This window comes from Schistocerca piceifrons, chromosome 4 (assembly GCF_021461385.2).
Source record: "Schistocerca piceifrons isolate TAMUIC-IGC-003096 chromosome 4, iqSchPice1.1, whole genome shotgun sequence".
NCBI classification, from domain to species: domain Eukaryota; kingdom Metazoa; phylum Arthropoda; class Insecta; order Orthoptera; family Acrididae; genus Schistocerca; species Schistocerca piceifrons.
The window spans coordinates 539936063-539962690 of NC_060141.1; the positions used below are offsets into that span (position 1 = coordinate 539936063).

Consider the following 26628-nt stretch of genomic DNA (forward strand, 5'->3'; position numbering starts at 1 on the left):
CGTTCGCCATTAATTTTATAATGCGTGAGCATAGATCATGTTTCACAATTCTACAACAAATTAACATCAGCGATATGAAGCTTTAAATAAACTGCTGGAAAAAGAACGAGGCACTCTCAAGGGCAAGTTCAAAACTGTCCAGTGAGGTAATAATTGAAGGAATACAACAGATTTAGACCAAATGAAACACACGTCACAGTAAAGTGTGCCCAAATTCACTTGAATACCCTGTGTACCCCTACCCTCACTCCGCTCTCAGCAACACAGGTGTATATTTTCGCATAAAAACGATCATAAAGGTGGCGAATAGCATCCTACGATAGACAGTCTCAAGCATCTTGCGCCTTTTGTTGCAATTCGCCAATGTTTCTTGCAAGTCAACAAGAACAAATAACTTCTCGCTTTACCATGTTCCACACGTTCTAGTTGGCAAGAGACCTGGTGATCATGCAGGCCATGGTAGTTGTCGTTCACCACGAAGATGTTGCCTCGCAGCAACCGTATATAGACGTGAACTGTCCTGCCGATAAAGCACGTCACTTTCCTGCCGAAAAAATGGCAGTAGCACGGGATTAACAACCTATCCAATATAGCGGTACCCTGCAGAAACACCACATGTGGCCGCTAGCTTTAACTGAAGGCCGCCATATACCGGTACTATGAAGCCTGGGATGGGACATGTGTGTAGTGAGCGAATCCAGTCTGGAATAGGCAGCTCACCAGGTGTATGCCACACACCTGTATGTCTACCACTCATGCAGAGACAGAACCTACCCTGTAGACAAAAGAGCGACATTCCACTCACCAGTCAACTCTTTCACGACACCGGAGTAGCCATACATGGTGGTATCGTGAAATCAGTGGTAGCTTGGCCGGAGGTATACATGGTCCTAAACCTGCTGCAAGCAGACGGTTCGTAGTGATTACTGTTGATACAGCAGGTGCATCATGTCCCCGACTTTCTTCCCTGGATGAGTTCGGTCGACCACCATTGTTCGCACAATGCGTCGGTCTTGATGAGCGTCTGCACTACTCGAACACATCCAGAATCCCGTGTACAGGTGCGGGATGTTCACAAATCACTATTCAAAGCAGCGATACAGTGTTCTCACCATATGCAGCAATCTATCCATCCAGCTACCCACAAGCCCAAAGTGTGATCCCATTCAAATGACTAAAGCATTTCAACAGGATTGCGTACTCGTCGCTTGGGCAAGGTTGTGCCTGGCCTGGAAGGAATGTTGCATACATTATTCACTTCTTTGGTACCCTTGGTTGTTCTTTCGACCTACGGTAAACTACTCCTGCAAGAGGAGCAAGTTCTTTCGCATAATCTCTGTAGAATCTGCCAAGTATCTCTTCCGGTCCAGATTGTGCGGAATTAGTATTTAATTTAGGGGTGACTAGACACTTCAACAAGAACAACAAACAACAGGATTAGCATTGCCACAACTTAACAAATAGTCTCTAGCCCCCTAATGTTACATCAATGCCCGTTTCCAACTGGCCATGGTTGATTGGCTAATGAAAATGCGTGCCTTCAATAACTGCTTACACAACATTACTGATTTACGTAACTTTTTAATAACAGTTCACTGAAAAACAGGTCTTAAAACACTTCATATAAAGGCTGCTTAAATAACTGTTCCTTTGATTAATCGGGGAATAAATTCTCAACCAATAACAGTAGCGAACAACATCACTTCCAAATAAAATCTTACAGAATCGTAATGGTAGAAAGGTACCTTACAACTTTAAAATTCACTTTCATTTAACACACAGATATAAAAACATATCCAAAACTCACAGTTATCATATTTGTCAAATCCCGGTATTTATAACCCGCTGAACTACAGCGCAGAACTGACAATTTCAAATCTGTCCAATGAGTAATCCTGATAACAGAAAATTATGTTCACAAATAAGAAATAATAACCTGATGACAACGCCCATCCGGCATTGGCCACACTTTTACACAATCGCAAAATTCGTTGAAAAGTGTCAGTTACTGCTCAATCTCCACACAATTAAGTAAACTAACACCCCAGAAGCCACTGAAGGTTGATACACGTACCGTATTCCACTGCTTTCTTCTCCAATATCATGACACCCTTATGGTGGGCGAACATGCTAAAGCACAGCGTGTTCAAGTTGGGCCCACGCTGTCTTGTTTATCTGCCGCAGCAAAACACCCACAAACGACATCGGCCACAGCTCGCCGTAAATTGCGTCCACAGAATTGCAGAGCCGACGGCTTATCGTTCCACAGCAGCGTTGAATTCCCAAGCGTCTCGGTTTCACCATCAGTTCATTACCACAGAGTGCTAAAATTTTTACATCTACATCTACATCTACATTTATACTCCGCAAGCCACCCAACGGTGTGTGGCGGAGGGCACTTTACGTGCCACTGTCATTACCTCCCTTTCCTGTTCCAGTCGCGTATGGTTCGCGGGAAGAACGACTGTCTGAAAGCCTCCGTGCGCGCTCGAATCTCTCTAATTTTACATTCGTGATCTCCTCGGGAGGTATAAGTAGGGGGAAGCAATATATTCGATACCTCATCCAGAAACGCACCCTCTCGAAACCTGGCGAGCAAGCTACACCGCGATTCAGAGCGCCTCTCTTGCAGAGTCTGCCACTTGAGTTTATTAAACATCTCCGTAACGCTATCACGGTTACCAAACAACCCCTGCGACGAAACGCGCCGCTCTTCTTTGGATCTTCTCTATCTCCTCCGTCAAACCGATCTGGTACGGATCCCACACTGATGAGCAACACTCAAGTATAGGTCGAACGAGTGTTTTGTAGGCCACCTCCTTTGTTGATGGACTACATTTTCTAAGCACTCTCCCAATGAATCTCAACCTGGTACCCGCCTTACCAACAATTAATTTTATATGATCATTCCACTTCAAATCGTTCCGCACGCATACTCCCAGATATTTTACAGAAGTAACTGCTACCAGTGTTTGTTCCGCTATCATATAATCATACAATAAAGGATCCTTCTTTCTATGTATTCGTAATACATTACATTTGTCTATGTTAAGGGTCAGTTGCCACTCCCTGCACCAAGTGCCTATCCGCTGCAGATCTTCCTGCATTTCGCTACAATTTTCTAATGCTGCACTTCTCTGTATACTACAGCATCATCCGCGAAAAGTCGCATGGAACTTACGACACTATCTACTAGGTCATTTGTATATATTGTGAAAAGCAATGGTCTCATAACACTCCCCTGTAGACGTCTCTCCATTGATAACAACATGGTGTGTTCTGTTTGCTAAAAACTCTTCAATCCAGCCACATAGCTGGTCTGATATTCCGTAGGCTCTTACTTTGTTTATCAGGCGACAGTGCGGAACTGTATCGAACGCCTTCCGGAAGTCAAGAAAAATAGCATCTACCTGGGAGCCTGTATCTAATATTTTCTGGGTCTCATGAACAAATAAGGCGAGTTGGGTCTCACACGATCGCTGTTTCCGGAATCCATGTTGATTCCTACATAGTAGATTCTGGGTTTCCAAAAACGACATGATACTCGAGCAAAAAACATGTTCTAAAATTCTGCAACAGATCGACGTCAGAGATATAGGTCTATAGTTTTGCGCATCTGCTCGACGACCCTTCTTGAAGACTGGGACTATCTGTGCTCTTTTCCAATCATTTGGAACCCTCCATTCCTCTAGAGACTTGCGGTACACGGCTGTTAGAAGGGGGGCAAGTTCTTTCGCGTACTCTGTGTAGAATCGAATTGGTATCCCGTCAGGTCCAGTGGACTTTCCTCTATTGAGTGATTCCAGTTGCTTTTCTATTCCTTGGACACTTATTTCGATGTCAGCCATTTTTTCGTTTGTGCGAGGATTTAGAGATGGAACTGCAGTGCGGTCTTCCTCTGTGAAACAGCTTTGGAAAAAGGTGTTTAGTATTTCAGCTTTACGCGTGTCATCCTCTGTTTCAATGCCATCATCATCCCGTAGTGTCTGGATATGCTGTTTCGAGCCACTTACTGATTTAACGTAAGACCAGAACTTCCTAGGATTTTCTGTCAAGTCGGTACATAGAATTTTACTTTCGAATTCACTGAACGCTTCACGCATAGCCCTCCTTACGCTAACTTTGACATCGTTTAGCTTCTGTTTGTCTGAGAGGTTTTGGCTGCGTTTAAACTTGGAGTGGAGCTCTCTTTGCTTTCTCAGCAGTTTCCTAACTTTGTTGTTGAACCACGGCGGGTTTTTCCCGTCCCTCACAGTTTTACTCGGCACGCACCTGTCTAAAACGCATTTTACGATTGCCTTGAACTTTTTCCATAAACACTCAACATTGTCAGTGTCGGAACAGAAATTTTCGTTTTGATCTGTTAGGTAGTCTGAAATCTGCCTTCTATTACTCTTGCTAAACAGATAAACCTTCCTCCCTTTTTTTACATTCCTATTAACTTCCATATTCAGGGATGCTGCAACGGCCTATGATCACTGATTCCCTGTTCTGTACATACAGAGTCGAAAAGTTCGGGTCTGTTTGTTATCAGTAGGTCCAAGATGTTATCTCCACGAGTCGGTTCTCTGTTTAATTGCTCGAGGTAATTTTCGGATAGTGCACTCAGTATAATGTCACTCGATGCTCTGTCCCTACCACCCGTCCTAAACATCTGAGTGTCCCAGTCTATATCTGGTAAATTGAAATCTCCACCTAAGACTATAACATGCTGAGAAAATTTATGTGAAATGTATTCCAAATTTTCTCTCAGTTGTTCTGCCACTAATGCTGCTGAGTCGGGAGGTCGGTAAAAGGAGCCAATTATTAACCTAGTTCGGTTGTTGAGTGTAACCTCCACCCACAATAATTCACAGGAACTATCCACTTCTACTTCACTACAGGATAAACTACTACTACTAACAGCGACGAACACTCCACCACCGGTTGCATGCAATCTATCCTTTCTAAACACCGTCTGTACCTTTGTTAAAATTTCGGCAGAATTTATCTCTGGCTTAAGCCAGCTTTCTGTACCTATAACGATTTCAGCTTCGGTGCTTTCTATCAGCGCTTGAAGTTCTGGTACTTTACCAACGCAGCTTCGACAGTTGACAATTACAATACCAATTGCTGCTTGGTCCCCGCATGTCCTGACTTTGCCCCGCACCCGTTGAGGCTGTTGCCCTTTCTGTACTTGCCCAAGGCCATCTAACCTAAAAAACCGCCCAGCCCACGCCACACAACCCCTGCTACCCGTGTAGCCGCTTGTTGCGTGTAGTGGACTCCTGACCTATCCAGCGGAACCCGAAACCCCACCACCCTATGGCGCAAGTCGAGGAATCTGCAGCCCATATGGTCGCAGAACCGTCTCAGCCTCTGATTCAGACCCTCCACTCGGCTCTGTACCAAAGGTCCGCAGTCAGTCCTGTCGACGATGCTGCAGATGGTGAGCTCTGCTTTCATCCCGCTAGCGAGACTGGCAGTCTTCACCAAATCAGATAGCCGCCGGAAGCCAGAGAGGATTTCCTCCGATCCATAGCGACACACATCATTGGTGCCGACATAAGCGACCACCTGCAGATGGGTGCACCCTGTACCCTTCATGGCATCCAGAAGGACCCTTTCCACATCTGGAATGACTCCCCCCGGTATGCACACGGAGTGCACATTGGTTTTCTTCCCCTCTCTTGCTGCCATTTTCCTAAGGGGCCCCATTATGCGCCTGACGTTGGAGCTCCCAACTACCAGTAAGCCCACCCTCTGCGATCGCCCGGATCTTGCAGACTGAGGGGCAACCTCTGGAACAGGACAAGCAGCCATGTCAGACCGAAGATCAGTATCAACCTGAGACAGAGCCTGAAACCGGTTCGTCAGACAAACTGGAGAGGCTTTCCGTTCAGTCCTCCGGAATGTCTTTCGCCCCCTGCCACACCTTGAGACGACCTCCCACTCTACCACAGGTGAGGGATCAGCCTCAATGCGGGCAGTATCCCGGGCAACCACAGTCGTAGTCCGATCAGGGGATGCGTGGGACGAGCTGTCAGTCCCCGACAAACCCCCATCCGGACCCCCACAGTGATGCCCATTGGCAACAGCCTCAAGCTGTGTGACCGAAGCCAACACTGCCTGAAGTTGGGAGCGAAGGGATGCCAACTCAGCCTGCATCCGAACACAGCAGTTGCAGTCCCTATCCATGCTAAAAACTGTTTTGCAAAGAACGTCTGAACTAATCTACAGAGAGCGCAAACAAATCGACAAAATTTAAACGGTTATTAAAATACAAGATTGCCTACTAAATGCAGTAATGCTGCTACTTGCGCACTGCTGACACTGCTCGGCGGCGGAAGGAGACTACGCGAATTTACACTATTCAGGTACTAAAACGCGATGCTACACTCTCAAATACTATAATACGCCCGAAATTTACGAATTAAACAATGCAAGTACCAAAAACACGCAAAAAAATGAAGAATTAAACTATGTAACAAATGAGTGAGCTAGGAGTATACGACTTGCTGCTGCAGCTGCTTATCCAACGGCGGCAGGGAGCACACTGACTGTGACCAACCGACACTGGCCGTTCAAAACAAAAACAGAAGACAAACGACTACGCGAATTTACACTATTCAGATACTAAAACGCGATGCTACAACTCTCAAATACTATAATACGCCCGAAATTTATGAATTAAACAATGCAAGTACCAAAAACACGAAAAGAATTTAAGAATTAAACTATGTAACAAATGAGTGAGCTAGGAGTGCTGCTGCAGCTGCTTATCCAACGGCGGCTATTCGGACCATCCGGACCCCAACACTCTGCCGTTCTGCCCTTCTCGCTCGGTACTGTCTAATCCTCCACTACTCGTCGCCAGAGGGCCACTCGCAGCCCCAGTATCTCTGGCGAGACCAATATCGACCTTAATACTCGCGGCCGGAACACAATCGTGCCTAAAATCGGTAGAGATGCGTTTCGACCCTTAACCGATTTTAACTGATTTTTATTCGCGAGCATTTATCTGAACTTAGTATTTAGTCGTGCTTTCTGCACTGAGGTGACAGAAGTCATGGGATAAAGATATGCACATATACAAATAGAGGCAGTATCGTGTAACCAAGGTATAAAAGGGGAGTTCATTTTGCGGAGATGTCACTTGTATTCAGGTGACTCATGTGAAAAGATTTCCGATGTGATTATAGCCGCACGATGCGAATTAACAGGCTTTGAAGTCAAGAGTGGGAGTTGGAGCTAGGCGCATGGGTCATTCCATTTTGGAAATCGTTAGGAAATTCAGTATTTCGAGACCCACAGTGTCAAGAGTGTACCGAGAATACGAAATTCCAAGTATTTCCTCTCACCACGGACAACGTAGTGGCCGACAGCTTTCACTTAACTACCGAGAGCAGCGGCGTTTTCGTGGAGTTGTCATTGTTGCCAGGCAAGCAACACAGCGTGAAATAACCGCATAATTCAATGTGGGACGTAGACGAACGTATCCGCTAGGACAGCGCTGCGAAATCTGGGGTTAATGGGCTATGGAAGCAGACGACCGAAGCGAGTGCCTTTCCTAACAGCGCAACATTGCCTGCAGTGCCCCTCCTGGGCCAGTGAGTATATCGATTGGGCCCTAGACGAGTGGAAAACCATGGCCTAGTAAGGCTTCAGTTACTTAGAGCTGATGGTAAGGTTCGAGCGTGGAGGAGGCACCAAACAGCCATGAACATAGGTTGTCATGAAGCCACAGTGCAAGCTGGTGGTGGCTCCATAATGATGGAGGCTGTGTTTACACGCAATGGACTGGGTCCTCTGGTGCAACTGAACCGATGATGTTTGGCTATTTGGAGATCATTTGCAGCCATTCATGGACTTCATGTTCACAAACAAGAATGTGATGATCATAGGGCCAGAACTGCTCGCAACTGGTCTGAAAAACATTCTGGACAGTTCGAGCTAATGATTTGCCCACCCAGGTCTACATCTACATACATACTCCGCAATCCACCATACGGTGCGTGACGGAGGGTACCTCGTACCACAACTAGCATCTTCTCTCCGTATTCCACTCCCAAACAGAACGAGGGAAAAATGACTGCCTATATGCCTCTGTACGAGCCCTAATCTCTCTTATCTTATCTTTGTTGTCTTTCCGGGAAATGTAAGTTGGCGGCAGTAAAATTTTACTGCAGTCAGCCTCAAATGCTGGTTCTCTAAATTTCCTCAGTAGCGATTCACGAAAAGAACGCCTCCTTTCCTCTAGAGCCTCCCACCCGGGTTCCTGAAGCATTTCGGTAACACTCGCGTGATGATCAAACCTACCAGTAACAAATCTAGCAGCCCGCCTCCGAATTGCTTCTATGTCCTCCATCAATCCGACCTGATAGGGATCCCAAACGCTCGAGCAGTAGTCAAGAATAGGTCTTATTAGTGTTTTATCAGTGGTCTCCTTTACAGATGAACCACATCTTCCTAAAATTCTACCAATGAACCGAAGACGACTATCCGCCTTCCCCACAACTACCATTACATGCTTGTCCCACTTCATATCGCTCTGCAATGTTACGCCCAAATATTTAATCGACGTGGCTGTGCCAAGCGCTACACTACTAATGGAGTATTCAAACATTACGTGATTCTTTTTCCTATTCATCGACATTAATTTACATTTATCTATATTTAGAGTTAGCTGCCATTCTTTACACCAATCACAAAGCCTGTCCAAGTAATCTTGTATCCTCCTACAGTCACTCAGCGACGCCACCTTCCCGTACACCACAGCATCATCAGCAAACAGCCGCACATTGGTATCCACCCTATCCAAAAGATCATTTATGTAGATAGAAAACAACAGCGGACCTACCACACTTCCCTGGGGCACTCCAGATGATACCCTCATCCCCGATGAACACTCACCATCGAGGACAACGTACTGGGTTCTATTACTTAAGAAGTCTTCGAGCCACTCACATATTTGGGACCCAATCCCATATGCTCGTACCTTAGTGTGGTGTGCGTACTGTAAGACCTTCGGTACACACACCATCAGATTATTTGACTTGTCGCTCTAACGAAGTAGGCGAGTGTCAGCACTACGTCGCGTGGTCTTATCGTGGCGTGTTTATCTTCTGCCGTTAGGTCAGACGATAGAAATGCCACTTGCACGCTTAGAGTAGCAGATTGACGGTCACCAACTGTAAACAGAACTTTATTAATTTTCACACACATTTATTAAAATAATAACAACACAAAATTACTCAACTTGATTCTGGATGCTATTTACAATTGACAATCTGAAGTTCCTTTGGTCTTGGTACGTCAATCTTATTCTCACATATCTCTGATACTTGACAAAGCGTCTATACATTTCTCTTCATGGCTATGTACAGGAATATGATAATCTTATTAGGCACAGACTAATGCAGACTGACTAATCGGAGGTCTGTACACTCGTTATAATACCTCGCGCGTTCAGGTATCACTGCGCGTGTGTGATCCGCGAGGAGCGAGGAGAAAAGGTTCTACGTCAGCAGTAATCTCATTGGCTGCGTTACATATTAATACGCGGATCGGCAGAAGCAGAATTTAGTCCGTCTTTATGGCAGCGCCATCTCATAGTGCGGAGACGGACGAGCGCTGCGCCTGCGCTTTTGTGCTTAGCGGGGCGCGCTCTAGTGGGGAAGTTGTGTACGCGCTGACTACGCGGAACTATGTACACAACACTTAGTTAGGAGTCTGCAGTGGGGCACCGAATCAAACGCTTTCCGGAAGTCAAGGAATATGGCATCCGTCTGATACCCTTCATCGTGTCCCCTGACAGGAACCCATCGAACATTTACCGGACATAATCGAGAGGTCAGATCGTGCGCAAAATCCTACAACAGCAACACTTTCGCAATTATGGATGAGTATAGAGGCAACATGCTTCAGTATTTCTGCAGGGAACTTCCAGCGATTTATTGTCTCCATGCCACGTCGAGTTGCTGTACTACACCGGGCAAAGGGAGGTCCGACGTGATATTAGGAGGTATCCCATGACTTTTGACACCTCAGTATATGAGTGACAGTATCAAGTGTATTACGATCCTCCACGGTGAAACGGTATCTGTGTATGAGCGATGTTTCTACGGCTGCCGCCGCCTCTCGCATCCCGATCTCCATCGTTCACGGAAATTCCAGTCTCCTTCATTAAGACCTCTCGCCGCCATTGCTTCGTTGACGTCGTCTTTCCAGCATCTCGCAGATCTACCGCGCTTTCTTCTTTGATGTGGAGTCCATTGGCATACCCGTTTTGGCCATCTTGTGTCTGGCATACGCTGTAAGTGACCATACCAGAGTAGGTGCTTCCTTTCTATGTAGTCTAGGATTGTGCTTTTCACATTCATAACCTCTCTGATCCTATCGTTTCTAATATGGTCAAGTGTGGAGTATCCACAACTCCGTCTCCAGAAATCCATCTCGACAGCCAGCAGGCGATCTTTCTGCCTCTGAGTTAGTTCCCACAACTCTGCACCATATGTTGTGATACTTTCAATAATTGTGTAGTAGATGGTATGTTTTGTCCTGCGCGTTATGTTTCTGTTCCATAGAATACCATTTAGTTGTTTTATGGCTCGCTTGCCCTGGCCTATTTTATTGTTTACATCATCCATACTTCTACCATTGGGCGACAGTGTCACTCCCAAGTACTTAAAATTATGACACCCCTTAACAGTATCAGAACCGAGCCGTAAGTCGTTAACAGTATTTTCTCCCACTTTCAGATATTCTGTTTTAGATACGTTTATGACAAGACCCCACTTTTCATATTCTTCTTTTAATTTGCCGAGCATGTAATTTGCATCTTCCTCATCTGCAACTACTAACACTTGGTCGTCAGCAAAAAATAGAGTGAACAAGATCTCGTCGTCTATAGGGACACCCATTCTTCCGCATTTCCTTTTCCATGATTTTAGTGCCTTCTCTAGGTAGATCTTAAAGAGTGTAGGGGCAAGTGTGCATCCCTGGCGTAGTCCCTTTGTCACCTCAAACTCTTGAGATAGTTGATTTCTCACTTTAACCATTGCCGTACAACCTTGGTAGAGGAGTCTGACAGCTTTCACGATATCTGAATAATGAATTTACTATTTTGGTTTTCTCTCCGTTAAAGCAGGTGCTGACAGATGTGAAAATTATCGAACAATGAGTTTAATAAGTCACGGATACAAAATACTAACGCATATTCTCTACAGACGAATGGAAAAACTGGTAGAAGCTGATCTCGGGGAAGATCAGTTTGGATTCCGTAGAAATATTGGAACACGTGAGGCAATACTGACCCTGCGACTTATCTTAGAAGCTAGATTAAGGAAAGGCAAACCTACGTTTCTAGCATTTGTAGACTTAGAGAAAGCTTTTGACAATGTTTACTGGAAAACTCTCTTTCAAACTCTGAAGGTGGCAGGGGTAAAATACAGGGAGCGAAGGGCTATTTACAATTTGTACAGAAACCAGATGGCAGTTATGAGAGTCGAGGGGCACGAAAGGGAAGCAGTTTTTCGGAAGGGAGTGAGACAGCGTTGTAGCCTATCCCCGATGTTATTCAATCTGTATGTTGAGCAAGCAGTGAAGGAAACAAAAGAAAAATTCGGAGCAGGTATTAAAATCCATGGAGAAGAAATAAAAACTTTGAGGTTCGCCGATGACATTGTAATTCTGTCAGAGACAGCAAAAGACTTGGGAGAGCAGTTGAACGGAATGTACAGTGTCATGAAAGGAGGGTATAAGATTAACATCAACAAAAGCAAAACGAGGATAATGGAATGTAGTCGAATTAAGTCGGGTGATGCTGAGGGAATTAGATTAGGAAATGAGACACTTAAAGTAGTAAAGGAGTTTTGCTATTTGGGGAGCAAAAGCGTTTCTGAAGAAGAGAAATTTGTTAACATCGAGTATTGATTTAAGTGTCAGGAAGTCGTTTCTGAAAGTATTTGTATGGACCGTAGCCATGTATGGAAGTGAAACATGGACGATAACTAGTTTGGACAAGAAGAGAATAGAAGCTTTCTAAATGTGGTGCTATACTCGTAGAGGAATGCTGAAGATTAGATGGGTAGATCATGTAACTAATGAGGAGGTATTGAATAGGATTGGGGAGAAGAGAAGTTTGTGGCACAACTTTATTAGAAGAAGGGATCGGTTGGTAGGACATGTTCTGAGGCATCAAGGGATCACCAATTTAGCATTGGAGGGCAGCGTGGAGGGTAAAAATCGTAGAGGGAGACCAAGAGATGATTACACTAAACAGATTCAGAAGGATGTAGGTTGCAGTAGGTACTGGGAGATGAAGAAGCTTGCACAGGACAGAGTAGCATGGAGAGCTGCATCAAACCAGTCTCAGGACTGAAGACCACAACAACAACAACATGAGTCACTAATAGATGATTTCGATTTGTTTACTGACTCTGCCTAAGGCAAGCGGTTTTTGGGATTTTTCGACGGATCGTTTGTCCAGATGCTTAAGAGAACTTTTCCTAAAGCGAAACATGCATATGCCGAGGTTCATGCGACACATTTTTACCAAAAATGGTGACGTGTAGCAGAGGATGCAGTTGCCTTGCGCACCTGGGTTTCCGCAGTTGCGCGTCCTTGAGCCGTCCCGCGCTGGGCCGATGACCAGCCGCCGTCGTGCCGCGGGCTTCTCGGTCGGTCGCTGGCTGCGTTACGTAAGCGGCCGCCCGCTGCAGGAGCGGGTCAGCCAGGGGTGCAGCCGGCACAGTGCGGCCGCCCTCCACAGCTGCCGGACGTCCGCCGGCAAAGCACAGGTACGGTACGCTACACGCACCAGTCGCTTGTTTTTCCTCTTTGCACGAAAATACCAAATTAATTACATGACATACAGAATGCCTAGATTGACGAGAAAGGCGTCGTGTGACCTAAAGTGACGAAATCCAACATTTCATACTAGAATTGGGCAGGAATTACAACCAGCTGGTGTCGGAAACTAGCAGGCGGAAGTACTTTGTTCATCGGAGTCTCGGGCAGGCCTGCGGTGACGATTTGGTTACGCAACAGAGACCACAGCAGCCTGTTTTCCATGGACGGCGCGTGGCGTTTTGTTTCGCGGGGATTGTGTTTCCGAACCACCGAAAGCACTTGCCTGATGAAACCGTTGTGACAGTTGCCACGTTTTCTACGTCAGATGCAGCTGTTGTTTAGGCACGTATGTCAGTCACATTTAACGCCTCTCACAGGTCAAAGGCACGGAATGTTGACAAACTCGTCATGCTCCATCTACATCTAAGTGTATACCCCTCCACTGGATGGCGGAGGGTACATACACCATACTATACATTTTCTTTTCTATCTCACTTGCATATTAAACGAGGTATTAATATCTGTCTGCATGTCTCTGGACGAGCCCCCAGCCCCCTTCTTTTATTCTCGCCATATGCGACATATCCCATGGTGTCAGCGTCATGTTGGCACAATCTTTTGTTATAGTTTAGTAAGGGTTACACTGACCTACTACGAAGCTAAAAGCGTGTCTTTGAATTATTGTCGATGTTTGCTGCCTTGATTACGCAATACGGATTCCCAAACACGGGAACAATGCTACTGAACGTCTTATTTGCAGTTTATTTTACAGGAGCTTTGTATTTTCCCGGAACTTTTCCGACAAATCTAAATCTTCCGTTCGCCCTCGCTGATACAGATTTTACCTGCTCGTCCCATTTCACATCATTTCTTAGTATTACCCACAAAAACTTATATAGCGTGAGTTGCTCAACAAGTTCCACACTAATCTTTTAATGAGGTACCACTAAGTTTCTTCTCTTCATTATGACTATTATATCAATAACCCCCACCTCCACTCCGGGGTCCTTTTAACAACAGAACTCCCGTTATAGAACAGCATCAAATTTATGATTACTTTACAACCGAGTTAATGTTTCGAATATATCGCTAAGTGCTCTCATTATCGAACAATGGCTCAGTATATTTTGGCCAATTTGCGCTGCGCTTTAAGAAAAGCTCGTTTTTCATGCACCTCCTTGTTTATGACGACATATCTCCTGAAATATGTGCCCTACAATGATATAATTTTGCAGGTACAGTCAGTGATATATGTAGATACTGTCTGCATAACGTGTGACGAATACAAAAAATAGCAAAGAAATAGTAAACTAAAACATCATGTCCTACACTGAAGTTTTACTCCATGAACAGCGAAAGTGTATAAGCGATAAACTTTTTTCCCTTTCACTATTTTGTGGGTTTTCTCAGCTAGAGAACGTTTCGGAAAGGATTCAGATTATGTGTAAAGTAAGCTGGATGTGGGTAACTGCTCTCATCCTCTAAAAAATAGATGAATACACTAGGGGTAAGTTGCGTGCCAAGAGTTATGCTGCAAGACATATACACCGTTTCTAACTTTAATACTTGACTTATTCTTTTAAATCCTTATATAAGAGTACAACTGTCGTGAGCAGATTATGACTGCATTTTAAATTTATAAATTCGGTCAGTAACTCAGTATGAAGCTGTTATATAGGCAACCTGCGACTACAATAGGTGGCCAGATGACCGCTTTAGCCGTTTAGTAGCATAGGTTTACCCACATTTAGGTGGAAATCTTGTCCAAGTCTTTCTGCAGTTGTACACGACAGCATCGTAAAATCACAGATTTATGATGCTGCTGACCCCATCTGTCACATAGTTTACGTACTTACTATCAGAAAAACTCGGCATTGCCGAAGTGTTTCCTTATAGCTCTACGTCCGCTCCTGTCTCACGCAGCGTCTGGCCTTGGGCTGAATATTTATGACGTCATATCTCCTGAACTTTAATTTGTACAATGATACAGTTTTTCAGTTATATTCAGTGCTGTACGTCCATACTGTCTGTAAAACGTGTCGCAAATACAGCTGGTAGTAAAGAAGTAATAAATTATAACGTCATACCTCATACGGTACTTTTACTGCATGCACAAGGGGAAAGTAGTAAGCGATAAACTTTTTTTCATCAATTTTCAGTGATTGTCAGCGATAAAAAAGTTCGCAAATGTTTGAAATTATGTGAAAAGTTGTTGCAAGTAGGTATATGCTCTCATTCAGAAGCACTACCCGTGAATAAGTCTGGGAATTCACGCTACCCCGACCCCTTGCATAGATAGATAGTTTTCACCCGTACAGCGATTGTTGCCTGACAGTGAGCTCTATCTGTACCTAGTTTGTTTGAAATTGATCCAGTCGTTTAGGAGGAGATGTAGAACGTACATATACTCACGTACATACACCCATCTTTTTAATACATGCGGATACTAAGAACACCTGAAGTCCTAGTGCGCTTCTTTGAAGAACTAACGATGTTATTTTCGATTCCACGGAACACTTGCTGTCCAGTATAACGTACTGGGTTCTATCAATCAACTACTCCTCGAGCCAGTTAAATATGTGGGAAGGTACGCCGTTTGATTTGTAGTGAACAATTCTCTGCCAAAGACTCGTTCGTTCTCGGAATGGCGAAATATGTGGTGAGTAGAGACTGTTCTTCCGTCAGTTACTGACAGGTTTAGAATAGGAGCCTCTACGGTTCCTTCAAGTAGCTGCTTAGTTGGCATCATGAGGCCAAGTTCGGAATCATTTACAGCACCGTCAGCGGAACCGGGATCCTTTGTATGGCACGAGGATACACTGACCATTCAATTACGAAGGCAGACTTTGTCTTCCTGTTTCTATTGTCTGCCAAAGGGTTCGATGTTACCTACATCTATTCTCCGCAAACCTCCTTACGGTATGGGGCAAAGGGTATTTCTGTACCATTATAATCCCCCTCCGCCTACTCTATTTCCGAATCATTACCAACACGAACCTCTTACTCACTATGTTGTACAGTACTTTCTGCACGAGCTTTAGGCAGCTGAAGAGGGGCGGAGCGAATCCTTAAAACATCAGGTCGAGTTTGTGATGTATCCTTGTTGGGTCTATTTTGAGTTTCATTGACAAGGTGCAACTATCACGTTTTCGTGGTGTAACGCAACTGCAGTATTAACGTTTATGTCTGTTAAATGTCAATTTTACTGTTCACACGAGCATCAATTCTACTTTTTATATAACTCAGCTAGACTACAAAAGGAAGTGCTAGTGAAAGGGTCTGCGACGTGCGATATTTATTCTTGAGCTGTGATTTCCATAATCGTATATTCAAATAGTGTCATGATCTGCCTTCTGCACTTAAAGACGTGTTCTCTAGAGTATGCGAATAGTTTGTTCTGTTTTAGCTGCAATATAGCGGTGAGCGCTGCTTGAATGAATCGCTCCTTTCTTCTTGATGATTTGTGGGAAAATGATTACATAAAAGAAGAGAGCCACAATCATTCGTTTTGAGTAGTAGATTTCTTTTACTTTGTTTGTCGGCATCAACCGTTAATATACTACAAAACTAGTAACGATTGCACAACATTGATTAGCTACGTTCAACACTTCGTCGAACAGAATTTGTTCCATTATTTTACTTGTAATATTCGTTTTTGTCTCACACCCTTCACATTCTATCCTAAAAGTTAATTTCATCAGTATTTTTTGCACGCACTCAGACGTTATTCGCCGGCGCTCTTATAGCTGCTACCGGCGTCCAACGTGGGACGCGGCTACCTGCATTGCAAGCTGCGCTTACATAAACCGCCCCCAATGACTGAGAGCAACAAAACGTGCACCTTTGGTGGGGTCGGGACAGGAGCGAAGTATGCTTCTGGAGAAATCCTTTTCCCTATGGTACTTTTATAATTAAACAGCTACACATGAAGGGCCACTGAGCGCGACAGCGAATTTAAATATTCTCTTTAACAATCCTCAAATTTACAAAAATGGAGACGTATCTGAGGTGTCCGAGGATATAGCCATCTTACAGTGGCTTGTGCTAAGAAATGATGTTTACTATTCTGTAGACACACATACACGTTTGTGTGGCAGATTTGGTACTTGCACGCCTAAGATTCGACTTCTGTTTTATGGGAAACATCACAGGTGTGAACATGACAAAAATTGTTTTCTGCTACTTCTTTTTTATTCACTGAACTGATATATTTTCAGTCGCGAGTTATTCCTTTAGGCATTTATGAAACATAGACCATGGGAAAACTGGGATATGTTCATGAATTAATTAATTTCATTTTGCTTTATTTATGCACTTATTACATCTAATTATGCATCTGTAGTCAGTCAAAATTAAAATATAATGCTGCTACTAATAGTAATAATGGATGTTACTGTTGTTTTTGTTGTGGTCTTCAGTCCGAAGACTGGTTTGGTTCAAAAAATGGTTCAAATGGCTCTGAGCAGTATGGGACTTAACATCTGAGGTCATCAGTCGCCTAGAACTTAGAACTACTCAAACCTAACTAACCTAAGTACATCACACGCACCCATGCCCGAGGCAGGATTCGAACCTGTGACCGTAGCGGTCACGCCGTTCCAGACTGAAGCGCCTAGAACCGCTCGGCCAGACTGGCCGGCACTGGTTTGGTGCACCTTTCCATGCTACTCTATCCTGTGCAATTCTCTTCATCTCCGAGTAACTGCTGCAACATATATCTTTCTGAATTTGCTTTCTGTATTCATCTCTTGGTCTCCCTTTACGATTTTTACCCCTCCACACTTCCCTCCAGTACTAAATTGGTGATCCCTTGATGTCCCTGAATGTCTCCTACCAACCGATCCCTTCTTCTAGTCAGGTTCTGCCACAAATTTCTCTTCTCCCCAATTGGATTCAGTTAGTCTTCATTTGTTAAGTGATCTACCCATCTAATACTCAGCGCTTTTCTGTAGTACCACAATTCAAAAGCATCTATTCTCTTCTTTCATAAAGCGTTTATCGTCCATGTTTCACTTCCATACATGGATGGCTACACCCCACACAAATAGTCTCAGAAAAGACTTCCTGACATTTAAATCTATATACTATGTTATCAAATTTCTCTTCTTCAGAAACGTTTTTCTTGCCATAGCCAGTTTACATCTTATATCCTCTCTACTTCAAACACCATCTCTTCTTTTGCTCCCCAAATAGCAAAACTCATATACTATTTTAAGTTTCTGATTTCCTAATCTAACTCTCGATTTGTTTTTATTGACGTTCATCTTATATCCTCCTAACAAGACACTGTCCATTTCGTTCAACTTTTTTCCAATCCTTTTCTGTCTTTGATAGAATTACAATGTCATTGGCAAACCTCAAACTTTTTATTTCTTCTTTCTGTACTTTAATTCCTATTCCAAATTTTTCTTTTGTTTCCTTTACTGCTTGCACAGTCTACAGATTTAATAACATCGGGGATAGGCTACAACCCTGTCTCACTCCATTCTCAACCACTACTTCTCTTTCATGCCCCTTGACTCTTGATAACTGCCATGTGGTTTCTGTACAAACTGTAAATAGCCCGTCGCTCCCTGTATTTTATACCTGCCACCTTTAGAATTTGAAAGAGAGTATTTCAGTCAATATTGTCGAAAGCTCTCTCTAAGTCTACAAATTCTATGAATGTAGATTTGCCTTTTCGTAATCTATCTTCTAAAGGAAATCGTGGGGTCAGTATTACCTCGCGTGTTGCTACATTTCTCCGGAATCTAAACTTACCTGAGGTCGGCTTCTACCAGTTTTCTATTCTTCTGTAACAAATTCGTGTTAGTATTTTGGAACCATGACTTATTAAACTGAGAGTTCTGTAATTTTCACACCTGTCAGCAACTGCATTCTTTCAAATTGGATTATCATATTCTTCTTGAAATACGAGTGTATTTCGCCTGTCTCATACCTGTTGCTCAACAGATGGTAGAGTTTTATCACGGCTGGCTCTCTCGAGGGTTTCAGTAGTTCCAACGGAATATTATCTACTCCCGGAACCTTGTTTCTACTGAGACTTTTGACAGCTTTGTCAAATTCTTGTCGCAGTGTCATAAGTCCCATCTCATATTCATCTACGTCCATTTTCCATTCTATAATATTGCTTTCACGTTCATCTCCCTTGTATAGATCAACTATATGCTCCTTCCACCTTTCATCTTTCCCTCCTTTGCTTAGGACTGGTTTACCATCTAAGCTCTTGATATTTATACAGCTGCTTCTCTTTTCCCCAAAGCCCTCGATAACTATCCTGTAGGCGGTATCAGTCTTTCTCCTAGCGAAATATGCTTCTAAATCCTTACAGTTGTCCTCTAGACATTCCTGCTTAGCAATTTTGCACTTCCTGTCAATCTGATTTTTTGAACTTTTGTATTCCCTTTCACCTGCTTCATTTACTGCATTTTTAAAATTTCTCCTTTCATCACTTGTATTATCCAAGGGTTTCTACTAGGCCTTGTCTTTTTACCTATTTGATCCCCGCTGCTTTGATTATTTCACCTTTAAAGTTACCCTTTCGTCTTCTACGGTATTCCTTTCTCCTTTTCTAGTCAATCGTTGTATAATTCTCCCTCTGAAGCTCTCAACAACCTCTGATTCTTTCAACTTATCCAGGTCCCATCTCCTCAGATTCTTACCGTTTTGCTGTTTCTTTTGTTTAATCTACAGTTCGTAACCAATAAATTGTGTTCAGAGGCTACATCTGCACATGGAAAGGTCTTACAATTTAAAATTTTGTTCCTAAATATCTGTATTACCATTATACAACCAATCTGAAAGATGCTGCATCTATCCGATCTGGTATTGTATTTGTGAATGGGGATTAGTATTTGACACACGAGATACAGAGGAAAACAATGGCCAAGAAACTGGCGAAGAAAACATAGCGTGTAAAAGTCACATCACATATCCACTCCCATCCACTCTAACTGAGCGTAACAGAGAATGAGATGATTAAAAAATCGAATGTTACACACATATCTTACACAACCATTCACAATTTAACATATTTATCATAACAGGACGTGCCAAGAGAGGCTGAACAATAAAGAAATAACACAAGCGTTATGGTCGTGACTGACTTAATCAAATTTTCTTTATAGACTGTTCTAATACCTTTAGTTCTTCACACTTACTGCAATCAGCATTCACAGTAGCGGTATCACACACACCAGCGTTCATGTAACGTTACAACTTTACTCTCTGGTAGAATAAAATGGGAACCATATCATAAACCTCACCATACAGGACTTTTCTTTACAAAGAGATTTTAATACTCTTCTTTCCTCCATTGTTCTACCTGTTGCCTCTCATCAACTCCTATTTAATTTCTGGTATACTCTTTCTCGCATCATGTTTCATTTGACAGTAGGTTTCTCCCCTGAGGTTTTCCCACTTCATTGTTCTAAATTTTATAAAGTCCTCAGTTTGAAATATACATTCTCTGTTAGGACAGATATCTCGTTTACGTCGTGGTTGTGAAAATGGAGCGCATGTTCAGACGTTATTAAGGAGGTAATACTCGATTACGGAAACCGTGGGAAAATTAAATCAGGATAACCATAAAGGTGTTCGAAACATGCTCCTCCAAAATACAAGTACAAAGCACCACCAGTGAGTCATCAGCCTCATTAACAAGGTATAGAGCAGTACATTTGTTGTGCTTATTAAAAAAAAAAAAATACTTGCACAGCAGTCTTTCCCTTGTGGTACTGTATCTGGACTAGAAGTCTGCTTCTTATCCCTGTAATTCTTCACATCATTTTATTTTGAGATCTTTTGGTCTTAAACATAATTCGTTGTAAATGATTTTCGGTTTGTACTTAGAGTTTCCTCAAAATTTCTCTTCAGTTTGGCCAGAAGGGGTATGTGATTTTTTGGACTGATTAGTTTAGAGCATATGTATGCATAGTTAGTGTTAACAATAATGAACACATTGTTTATCAGTTCTCTTCTTGCAACTACAGTTAAAAACTAGTTTTTCCTATACAAGCTAGAAGATTTTAAATAAAAATTCGTCCATTGAATAGAAGGAATTGGCCAGAAGAAATAATTTCATGTTAGATTTAAAACCTGCTTTGCTACCTCTCAGATATCTTATGTTACTTGGCAAATAACCAAAAATTTTTGTTGCTGCATATTGAACATCTTTCTGAGTAACCAACAACTTTAATAATGGGCAGTGAACGTCATTTTACTCTATTATTGTAGGTGTGGACATAGCTATTTGTTTGGAATTGGGGTGAATTCGTTATGACGAATTTCATTTGCGAATATATGTACTGTGATGGCGCATTTAAAATGTCTAACTTCTTGAAGACATCTGTGGTAGAGCACCACACAGTATTCTTACTGTTCGCTTTTGTGGCATGAGCACTTTCTGATGACGAGTTACCCCAAAAAATTATTACATAAGACATTGAGTGGAAATATGTAAAGTATGTCAGGAGGCAGATTAATTTGTTTCCAAGAATAGCAACTACACGCAGAGCAAAAGTAGCTGAACGTGATTGTTTTAGAAGCTCAGTAATATGTTTCTTCCAGTTCAAGTTTTCTTCAGTATGCACACCAAAAAATTTGGAGGATTCTACTCTGTTCACTGACTCCTGTTCAAGTGCTGCATCAGTTGCTGGTATGACAATTTGTTGTACAGAACTGAATATAGAGCGTTTTCCCAAATTAAGGGAGAGTCCATTTTCAAAGAAGAACTTAATAATTCTTTGAGAAACATCGTTAACAATTTCTTCTGTTGCTTCCTCGCTAATGGGATTTGTTACAACACTAATATACTGTGCAAGAAGTCCCAATTCTGCTTGTTGAATGTTAAGTGGAAAATCATTCATTTATATAAGGAATAGGAGTAGACGGAGAATTAAACTCTACGGGATTCGCTTTGTAATTTCTCCCCAGTCACTAAAATTTTCTACCTTTCCAACATTTTCTGAATTACTCAACAGAAGGTTTTACATTCTGTCTTTTAAGCAAAATTCGAAGCAGCTGTGTGTAAAACCATCAATTCAATAAAACTTAAGTTGTGCTAAGAGTGTAACAAGCTCTACACAATTAAATGTCTAGGAAATACCACATAAAATATCAGCTGGCGATATTTTATCATTTAAGGCTTGTAATATCTACTAGATGAACATATAAATAGCATTACCAGGCAGGCAACCCTTCTGAAATCCCAACTATTACATACAAAGTAAATTGTTTATGAGAGTACTCTTGGGCACATTAACTTTTCGAATATTTTCGAAAAAAGATGTCTCCAAGGAAACTGGATAATTATTACTCAATCCAGCTTGCCACCTTTCTTATAAAACGATTTAGCAAATGTATATCTTAATTTGTCTGGAAAAATTCTCTGTGCCAATGATGCATTACGTATATCACTCAGGACATTACTTATTAAGTTGGAACAACTTTTCAGAATTATATTTGAAATTCCATTAACAGCTCATGAGCTTTTGTTTTCTAGAACTTTCAGATTTTCATTTCTTAATAATTATGTTAATTTCAGTTCAGGGTGTTTGTGCTACTTCTAGTTGATTAAAGTTTTGTGTAATGACATTTTTGATATATTGTCCCGCTGCTTCAGTCGAACCTTTAATCCTATTTTAGCCGCTAGATTCAGAAAGTGATCGTCAAAAGTACTTGTAATTTGTGAATGTCAGTCTCAACATTGTCATTTAGTTTAATTGTTATGATATCCTCTACACTGGCTGCCTGCCCTGTCTCCCAACAGATAATATGCCATATAGTTTTATTATCTGCATTATTTATCTCTCTCAGGATGTACATACTTTTGGAGATTTAAATAACTTTCTTTAGAACAGGATCTTGACTTTCTGACCTTTGCACAAATTTCCTTCTTTTCTTCCTCTAATACGAGATTTTAATTGCCTTAGTCAGCCAAAGCTTACTTGTTTTGTTTTCTTTTTTATGGAATTTCTAGATAATCTTCTTTCAAATATTGACACAAAATCACTATGGAATAAACTGAATTTGACATTAGCATCTCTTTCTATATATACTTCATCCCAAACCAAATCTTTTAAGTCACATTTAAAATAATGCATCCCATAAGCCTTACTGCTTTGTATGAACTTACCTCAGGGCTGTAAGGTGCTATAGTGTTCATTTCCGTTAACTGTGCATCGTGATCAGACAGTCCGTTAACAATGTGGTACACATTAATTGTTTCCACCCTGTGCTCCGACTATAAACATGTTATCAGTCAGGGTCTTGTTATCTTGCAACACAAGGGTTGGAAAATTAACGACTAAAATTAAATTGAGACACCCAAATAATGATTCTGGTTCATTTTTCATGCTTCTATCTTTTAAGGGATCTACGCTGAAATCTGCCAAACTTCTTACTGCTTCTTCTTGTCTAACAGGTAGCTCAATAATGCAGCTAAATTTCTCATAAATAGCTGGAAGTTTCCTAAAGAGGATTTGTAGCCTGATACAGTTACCAGAGAATTGTTCTGCACTAACGACTAGAGAAGGGCTCTGATCTACACAAAAACTGTTTGTCCCAATATTTCTGACTAAGTCTGACTCTTATATGTGTTTCAGCTTCTCTTTTTCCCATGTTAACGCTACACGAAAGTGATAATAGTTTATAATCCCTAACATTTAGCTTCTCAATCCCTGTGGTTACTTGGTGTTGTGAGAAGTGCAAACATCTGTAACTTCAGAATTTTCGCATCTTTTAGACATACAAGAAAGTCAGTCTTGTTTTTCAGCCTCCTAACGTTGTGATGAAACAAATCAATTGTACTTCTTTGGAAAGTTTTACATACACTATGGTCCCGTTCTTTTTTAATTTCTTTCATGAATCTCTGTCTACAACTTGATTCTGACCTAAAAAAATTGCCTCTCTAATTCCAATAATCACAAGGATTCGGTCTTGTATGGTTGTGACTCCGTTACAATTTCTGCATGATGCTGCTCTGTCCCAATGCAAACCGTGATTAGTGTACCTCCACTTCCCAATTGCAGCAACAGGTACAGCACAGATATTCGATTGTTCCAGTCAAAAGCAACTCACTAAGCTATTTGTTTACGCGAGTGACAGCTGTGTTAACCCTGGGCTGATCATATCCCTGCGAAACCTCCATAAGCCCCACATGAGTGTGTCTTGTTTCTGAACCTATTTCCTCCAGGTCACCTTTAATACTATACTCTACGTTGTTAGTGTTTTCTGCCCCTCTTACTATAAGCGCCTGATCCTCTTTGGCAAGATCTATGCACAGAGCACTTATGATCTTTGTCACCTGGTTAAGCTTGGCACTAGTTTTCACAATGCTGTGATCTGGTATTCTACACCTAGCTTTTGCTGTAGCATTTGGCCTGCATCCCTCCCGTTACTGATGCCGACCTTGAGGACTACTTTCTTCCTATTCGACTTTACAGTCATCTTTGCCTTGAAGGTGTTCCTATGAGTCTGCTCCACTCTAATTTGCTCAAAAACTGGTTAAGGCTCTCGGCCTACTTCAAGTAACAAGTCAAACTGATTGATAACTGGAACCTGAAATGTGATGTCTAAGGTTTTCTCCTTTTGCTTAACACGAACTTGTCCTTGGTTTACCTCCGTTAACGTTGCTGTCTGTCTAGTATACTTCCGCTCGCTGAAAGGAATTGCTGCCACGCGCTTTTACTTCATGGCCAACTGGTCAAGCTTCATGTTGTATCCTATTCTGAATATTTAAATATCCTCGTTAATCTCTTGTGACTGTATGATAATATATTAGCTAAACGTCTGTGCGTCTCGCAGGTTGCCTCATATTATTTTGCAAAATCTGCCTGGGTGCAAACGGCTGCTCACCTATTCTGTATTGGAACAATTATGCCATGAAATATTCATTTGTACGAAATCAGCCAAGATAACACCTGACCAAGAGCAAAATAGGTTCCGTAATAAGAGAAGTAAATAAATTGTTGTGCCGGTCATTATCGCGGTAGTTAGTGGTCTAAATCGTGTAGAAGCTCTTTAGATCCTGTAATACCTAATTTTATACGTATTATGCGCAAAGCAACGCCAGGAATTCAATAAAACAGTGAATTTCGTGAAGAAACTACACAATTATTACCAAAGAAGCAGCACAGGTCTGTCCAGAAGTTCTGTGGTCCATTGACTGCTTGCTATTTCCATTATATGTGATATCGATGTAAAGTGCAATTCGTGTAGCCATGTGCCTGGTTTGCTGAGAAGCTGTATCATGTGTCAGTGCCAAATTTTATTTTTTATTTACGTTTATCTGACAGTACTGTACTACAACAGCAGTGAATCGTGCAATCATAAACCTGTACCAAAACTGTAGATTTCAAACTAAACGACATCTCTCGCCCTAGTCAATAAAGCACATGATAAACAGTACTACGCCTAATAAGATGCAATGTGACATGTGACGGGAGCTTGTTACTGAAACCATTAGCTGATTTTCGTGCCTGTAGCTAAATTTTCTAAGGCTTACCATGAAAACCAAGAGTAGTGGCCGAAGTTTCCGAGTTAATTCTTGTGTGAAAAATTCACTTTACCTCCCAGATTTGAGTTGTTGTTGCGGAGAAGACATTATTTAACTTTCAGCCTGTGTTAACGTCTCTTTCTTTATTAAAATAAGTAGCGCACGGAAGCTCATTAGAGCCCCCTTCGGAAACGTAGTATCTACTGGTCCACGAAGTATTTGCTGGTCCAAGGGAAATCGACAACAGTCTCTGTGATTGTCTCTTCGTAATAGTGGTAGCTGCCGCAGAACTTCATACTGTGGGCTTTAGTATTTTGCCTCTTACTTTCGTTGTATAACGAGTTAGTTTCCATGCAACACCGAAACTTAATTTCTCTTGGCTCGTTACTTGTAAAGATCTTTAGCCGACAATCTACGCTACTTCTCACTACTTCATATTTCAGCGGATTGATATAACGACACTGGAAGCACTTCAACAACATAATGTTCTCGGATGAGGCGTCAGTGTTGCCGATAGTTTCAACATATAGCGATGCGCAAAGTGGTACCCCGTGCGAGATACCGCAATGTTTCCTCATTAAAAGAGCGAAGCAGGCTTCGAAATCCAATATGATTTTCCAGAGGAAGGTATTCCGTGATTTCACAACTCTTGAATTCCAAAATGGTTCTTTCGATAAGCGCACAGCTCATCCTTTCCATCGATCTTTTTGAGCTACAACCTCCGACCTCCGTTTATTCAGAGTACTGGATTTTTATCACAGAGTAGGTCAGATATCGCGGCCACCCGGTGACTTACCTTCCATCTGATTTCTTGATCAAGTATATTGTTATCTGCCTCTGTTGTTCAGAGATTTCGGAACTATGTAGAAATTTTGCGAGAAGTCTCATTGACATCGGCAAGAGGTGGATTCAGAATCGCGCCCAACGCTATGTTATTGAGATTTCACATTTCCTTTAAATTATTTTAGGTGAATGTTGGAATTGTTTGTTGAACAAGAACCCGGCCCACAATCATCAGGCGTAACCAGAAAGACTATTGCTCAAACAGGTACGGAATGTCAAACGATTGAGCCTTGTTACTTCTTGGGAGTTATGGAAGTCATCAGATAGTTTCATACGACAGTGTGCAAAGCGATCAATACAATTTTACCTGAATACAGAGCCTGTTTTTTTACGTATTGGGTAAGTGTTATTTGTGGAGAGTTAGAACTGTGTGCCATACAACGTTTCGGAATACTGGTGTTTGGTTTCAAGTACTGGTCTAAAATAAAACTTAAAGTTGTCACGGAAATTATTATTAT

General features: G+C 42.1%; 1 protein-coding gene across 2 annotated transcripts in view; it reads left to right on the plus strand.

Annotated features, from left to right (window-relative positions):
* Positions 1–12744: 12744 nt before the first annotated feature.
* LOC124796262 overlaps positions 12745–26628 on the plus strand; it is a 197457-nt gene continuing 183573 nt past the window's right edge. For both annotated transcript variants that reach the window (XM_047260371.1, XM_047260372.1), the window contains exon 1: positions 12745–12779. The gene's annotated coding sequence lies outside the window, so the exon portion shown is untranslated. The remainder of the gene's footprint in view (positions 12780–26628) is intronic.